This window comes from Arachis duranensis, chromosome 5 (genome assembly GCF_000817695.3).
Source record: "Arachis duranensis cultivar V14167 chromosome 5, aradu.V14167.gnm2.J7QH, whole genome shotgun sequence".
Classification (NCBI taxonomy): Eukaryota; Viridiplantae; Streptophyta; class Magnoliopsida; order Fabales; family Fabaceae; genus Arachis; species Arachis duranensis.
Window position 1 is genome coordinate 67,375,781 of NC_029776.3, and position 6,592 is coordinate 67,382,372.

The 6,592-nt window shown below is 36.7% G+C and overlaps 1 non-coding gene across 1 annotated transcript; it reads left to right on the plus strand.

Moving 5' to 3' along the window:
• Positions 1 to 6,275: 6,275 nt before the first annotated feature.
• LOC127748272 (small nucleolar RNA R71) lies at positions 6,276 to 6,382 on the plus strand. The gene has a single exon (XR_008010214.1). It is a non-coding gene; the product is annotated as a small nucleolar RNA R71 (small nucleolar RNA).
• The last annotated feature ends 210 nt before the right edge of the window (positions 6,383 to 6,592 follow it).

The window sequence follows — 6,592 nt, forward strand, 5'->3', positions numbered from 1 at the left end:
AACATGACACTAGGTTCATTGAGGTTGAGTCTTTAAAGCTCGGTTTCAATGGTGGGTGTTATGCCAAATTGGATGGATTTAGAAAAATGTTTGGATGCTTGAGTGAGAACATCGAATGATATTGGAGAGCGGGTGTACATGATTTAGGATCCCGGAGGCTATTGGAGATGCAAATATTAGTGAGGATTCGAGGAAGGATTCAAGCACAAGCCACCATAGCAAGGGCTCTCCCAATTGTCCAACTTAAGGACAATAAAAAAAGTGCTAGGTGGGAGACACACCACCATGGTAACATCTTTCTAACTCTTCCTCTATTTTTGCATTTGTTTGTTGAATTTTGCTTCTCTTTCTTAGCTTAGTTTGGTAGAATTTTTGTGTTGGTCTTGTGTTTTTAGGGTAGGATAAGTTTTGGGGTTTGAAAAGTTGTTTTGGATGTCATATTAAATGCCTTAGAGCTCTAAAATTTTTTGAACAAAATAGAGCATGTGCGTGCGCACACCCCTATGTGTACACACAACTACCCTAAATTCTACGATTTGTGTATACGTACACACTTGTGCGTACGCACACTAGTTTACACCCTCCCTTTGGGAGCGCTCGCACACACTTGTGCGTCGCACCCTACCTTTTTACCTTCTTTGTGTGCACGGACGCCTATGTGTGCATGCACAAATGATCGGTTTTCTAGCTAAAAAAATAAGAATTCTTTTTGTGTGCATACGCACATATGTGTGTGTACGCACAAATCGATTTTCACCTTCTGCCGGGAGCGTTCGCAGATGCTGATGCATGCGCACACCCCCATTTTACACTTTTTGTGCGTACGCATGAACCTGTGTGCGTACACACAATTGCTTTAACACCACCACTCCACTTCTTTTTCTTCTTCTTCCTTTCCTATTCTTCTTTTCCCATATCTTCTGCTCTCTTCTTACCCTCCTCCAACCACCATCCCTATTTATTAGTAGTTTGTCTAATTTTCTATTTTAATAGATTAGGTTGTTAATATATGTTAGATATTTGGTGATAAGTATTGGATTATTGATATTATTATTGCTTTTTATTGTTGGCTATCTTTATTGAGGTAATATTTTGCTACTTGGTATTCAATGAATGTTGAACATTTGTACATACCAAGTACTTACGACATTGCCTTTAAGAATGTTGTTGGAATTCTAAATTACATGTTGTAGCTAGCCACCATGTAATTTGAATTCCATATCTTTCATTAGGCAATTGTATGTGGTTGATGCATTTTTTGTTAAGTGACACTTGTTTATGATTGAATTTTATTGAAGTCACCTAGTTGATGCAATGACATTGAGGAATTCTAAATTGGATCGTAAGCTCATTTAGTGACATTTTTTAGCCTTTTAAACTTTGTGGACTATGCTTGCCATATTTTTTCACTTCATGTCAATTAGGTGTTACAAACAAACTTTCCTCCATTATCCATTTCACAATTTCTTGATTGTTGCTTGATTGCTTTTATGCTCCTTTATTACTTTTTTGTTTGTCTTAACCTACAAGTTTCCTTTTAAAGTATCTCAAGAACACTAGAATGAGTGAAGTGCATGCTTCTTTTGTGTAATTATGACATCGCTTTCTATGCTAGTGTGTGTGTTCTAAATCGCGGGCAACTTAGAATTCATACACTTGTTTCTTTCATGTCACAAACTTATTCACTCACTTCATTTTAGTGATTATCACCTTATTTCAACAATCTATGCTTCCTTGCTTTTGCATTTACCTGTATTGCCATTCTATTTTCTATTTTTCATGGATGATGCACCATTAGCAACAAGGGAAGCAGAAGAAAGAACATGCAGCAGCCGATTGATCCACCAGCTGAAGGTGGCAATCCATATCGTCGCCATATCCCCTTTGCTCATCTTTGAATGCACGGAATATTGTGCAAACCTTTAACTATGGGGAGGCCGTCACCGATCAGAAATCTTCGGTGACAAATTCTAATCCCAGACACTTTCACATTTTTTTAGTTTTTAGTTGCATTTTATTTCTTGGTTTGTATATACTTCTTTAGATCTATTTGCATTTTTTAGTTTATTACATTTCTTTTCATATATACATATATAATAAGTTTTGTTAAGATAATGAAATTTTCCAAAAAAAACATTCTTAATAGGGCATTGATTGAAAACTTAATTGATTTGAGTTGATATTTGTTTCAACGCCCAACTTACCCCCTTTCTGACGTTCAACGCCCAAGGAGGACTAAAGCCAGCATTGAACGCACAAACCCAGCATTCAATGCCACTGATACAAGGAGAGAAAGTCAAATAAGGCATAATGTTATCTCCAATGTTGGAAGAAGGCATAGTGTTATCTTCAATGAGAGAAAGTCAAATAAGACTAGTTAATCTCAATCCAAAAATCCTAATCAATCCACTAATTGAATTAGCAAGAGATGAGAGTCAATGGAAATAATATTAACTAACAACTCTAGATCACCAATCTGAATTTGGTATTAATGACTCAAGATTGCCCAATTTCTCTTTCCAAGCCAAGAATGCTGAAGAAGCTACTCTAACATCCAACCAAGCATTTTATTAAACACTTGAAAGGCATAAAAGAAAAGCATCATAAAGTTGCAAGAATAATAAAATCTACAACAACCCAATTGCAAGGAAACAATAACAAGAACTCAATTAAATAATAAAGAGACATAAAACATAAATTGCATTAAAAAGAAAATCCAAATTCAACAATAGTTCACAAACATAAAAAGAGGTATAAAAAGGAAAATTAACAAGAGAACCAAGAAGATTGAAGGAAATCAACAAGGAAACATAAGGGAAACTAAATCAAAACAAGAAATTAAACCTAAATCTAAGATGAAAGTAAACTAAGAACCCTAATTTCTAGAGAGAAGAGGGAGCTTTTCTCTCTAGAACTAACCTAAGGCATGCTTCCTACACTAAGTAATTGCTCCCCCCTTGACCCATCTTGAGTTGTGCATGAAACAGTCTCTGGAATAAGTTGGATTTGGGCCTGGGCAGCTCATAAATTGCCCCCAGTGAATTCATTTTAATGAGGTCACGTGCGAGCTGTGATGTGTAGGCATGGGTCATGCGTACGCGTTGTCTGGTGTTTTTCTTCTCACGCGTACGTGTTATATCACGCGTACACGTCGCCATGCGACTTCATCTTCACTCATGCGCATCTGTCATGCGTGCGCGTCGATGTATGCACTCTAAATCCTTGTTTTTCCATGAATTCTCCACTTTGCATGCTTTTCTCTTCACTCATTTGATCCATTCTTAGCTTTTTCAACCTGAATTCACTAACAAACACATCAAGGCATCTAGTGGAATCAAAGGTGAATTAAAATTACCAATTTAACGGCCTAAAAACATGTTTTCACACTTAAACACAAATTTAGGGAGAATTATAAAACCATACTATTTCATTGAATAAATGTGAGAAAAGTTGATAAAATTCCCTAAATTAAGCACAAGGTAAACCACAAATTGGGGTTTATCAAACCTCCCCATACTGAAACTAAGCATGCCCTCATGCTAAACTTAAGAAAGAAACAAAGGGTATCAACATTTATTCAATGCAAGCTATCTATATGCAACCCATCTAAATACAACTATCTAAATAGATGCAATTATTTGGTCAAAATAAATTAATTCCCAAGGAAACATATATAACCATAAAGGCTAAAAAAAAAGCAATGAAATCAAACCCGCAATTGAATTGAGTTATTAAAAGATTTTTCAAACTTGCAAGAAAAGAAATGATTATGGTGAAAACATGTAATTGAGTAATCGAACTCTCACCAGATGTGTATCCACTCTAGTCACTCAAGTGTATAGGGTTGATTCACTCAATTCTCCCTTAATCATGCTTTCCAAGATTTGTTTTTCATCTAACAATCAACAATTATTTTATGCATGCATACAAATATCATGAGCACTTTTCCAAAGGTTCTAATGGGGCTAAGGTCAAGGTAGGATTGAATCTTTGATTAACTTAAACTTTCCACGTAACCTTTGACAACTTATACAATTCTAAACAAACCTAACTACCCATAATTCTCACATTTTTACACACTCGTGCATTCTCTTTCCAATTTAAACATGCATTGATTATTATGGAACCTCATTTTTTGGGCATTTTGTCCCCTTTTTATTGCTTTTTTTTCTTTCTTTTTTTTATATTTTTTCATATTTCTTTTTCTTTATCATTTTTCTTTCTTTTCAAACTAAAATATATACAAGATCATCAATGCATGTGATTTAACATTCAATGCACGAGTATGTACCCAATTCCCAATATTTTCAATAGAAATACAAAAATACACTTTTATCCCAACCAATGTCCCCAACTCTCCCAAACTTGAATGATAAGCACTCTCACTAGCCTAAGCTAATCAAAGATACAAACAAAGGACATTTATTGTTTTTCACTTAAGGTTTGTAATGTGATAAAATTAAGAACAAATGGGTTAAGCATAGGCTCAAAATTGGCTAACAATGGAAGATAAAAGGTAGACTATTTGGGTAAGTGAGCTAATGAAACAGTGGCCTCAATCATATAAATGCATGTATACACAAAAAAATGGACATATAGAATCAAACAAATTAAATATTACAATCAAAGAAAGAGAATAATCACACACAAGAATGCAAATAGTGGTTATATGATGTAACCACACAATTAGGCTCAAATCTCACATGCTTGTGTTCTTAGCTTAAAATATGATCCACAATATATATATATTTCAAGCAAATTCTAAATTTTTTTTTCAAATCAATTGGGTTGCCCTATAAATAAAATCCTTGGAAAATTTCATTATTTTGACTAACCTTATTATATATACCATAAATGAAATGTTGTGATTGAGAAAGGTTAAAAATTCCTTAGTTTAATTTCCTTTTTCAATCAAACCAAATTCTCATATGCAAAAAAGGTAAACTAAGCTCAATAATCCACATTTTTCCAAATCACAACTAATAAACTAAAATAACTATATACATACTATCAACTAAAAGTGCAAATCAAACTAAAATCCAAGATGTATACAAACCAAAATGCAAAATATGATAAGTTAAAACAAAAGTATCCAAAATAACTAATATATACAATCATCAAAAAGTGCAATAAAGTAAAGTGCAAGTACTAAAAATAAAACAAAATAAAGCAAGAATAAAACAAGAGTCTCTAAAATGTGTCACTAAAATAAAAATCCACTGACGACGGCGACCTCTCCACACTTAAAAGAAAGCATCATCCTCGATGCAACAACTCAGACTGGGTGAGAGGGTCAACGTCTGCAGCTAGTTGAGGCTGTTGCTCTGGCTATGTAGGTGCCTCTGCCTGCTGAGCCTCCTCCTTCTGATCCTCCTCCTTCGCCTCAGACTGGTCGGAGGGAGTATCGGGATCGGAGGGCATGTCGACGCCCAATGCTGTGATCATCCGGCTCAAGCACTCATAATGTCGCTTGTTGCGATGCTCACTCTGATCCATGCGCTCTAGGAGGTACTACACGAGTTGGTAGGTCAGCTATGGTGCTGATGATGGTGGTGCTGGCCTGGTAGATGTGGATGGTGCTGCTGAGGGTCTGGTTGTTGCTGAAGAAGAGGCTGGCCCAGATGCTACTGTTTTGACAGCTCTATTCTACTCGGAGCCGCTGGTCGGTCACCCACCCAAGTCCCCCACAGAATCACTTTCTTCTTTCCGTGGACTGCTGGTGGTGACTCATCATCTGGAAGCCACGGTACTCTAGCCCGGTGAGCAAGCTCCATGACCAAACTCGAAAAAAGAATGATGCCCCTGATTTGTGGCATCTCTGGTCTTGGCCTTGGTCTTGTTGATTTCCCTACCCAAAGTTGGGGTGATTTCACCATCCAGAGTTGTAAGTTTTGGAGTATGGATCATGGATTTGTCTAGGTGAGTTTCCAACATAGTTGGCTTGTTCCGAGTCACCTTCTTCTTGAGCTGGTGAGGAAGTGATGACTGCTGCAACTTGGTTTTCCTCCACCTTCTTGGTAAGATCTGCTAGCTGCTTGGTGATCATCTTATTTTGAGCTAGCAATGCATCCATGTGATTCAGCTCCATTACTCCTCAAGTGTTGCTTCTTTCAGAGGAATAGAAGTAGTCATTCTCAGCTACTGTTTCAATGACATCTATGGCTTCTTCAATGGTTTTCTTCTTGTTTAGAGATCCCCCTGATGAATGGTCTATAACCTTCTTTGACTCATAAGAAAGACCTTTATAGAAAATGTGAAGTTGAACCCATTCATTGAACATATCTCGTGGGCATCTTCTTGTTAGGTCCTTGAACCTCTCCCATGCCTCATAGAGAGTCTCACCATCTTGTTGCCTGAAGGTTTGCACCTCAGCTCTCAGCCTATTAATTCTTTGAGGAGGGTAGAATCTTGCCAAAAACTTGTTCACCACATCTTCCCAATTTGAAAAGCTCTCCTTTGGGAATGATTCAAGCCAATTGGATGCTTTGTCCCTGAGTGAAAAAGGGAACAAAAGAAGCATATAGACATCCGAGTGGACTCCATTAGACTTCACAGTGTCACAAATTATCAGGAAGGTGGTTAGATGTTGATT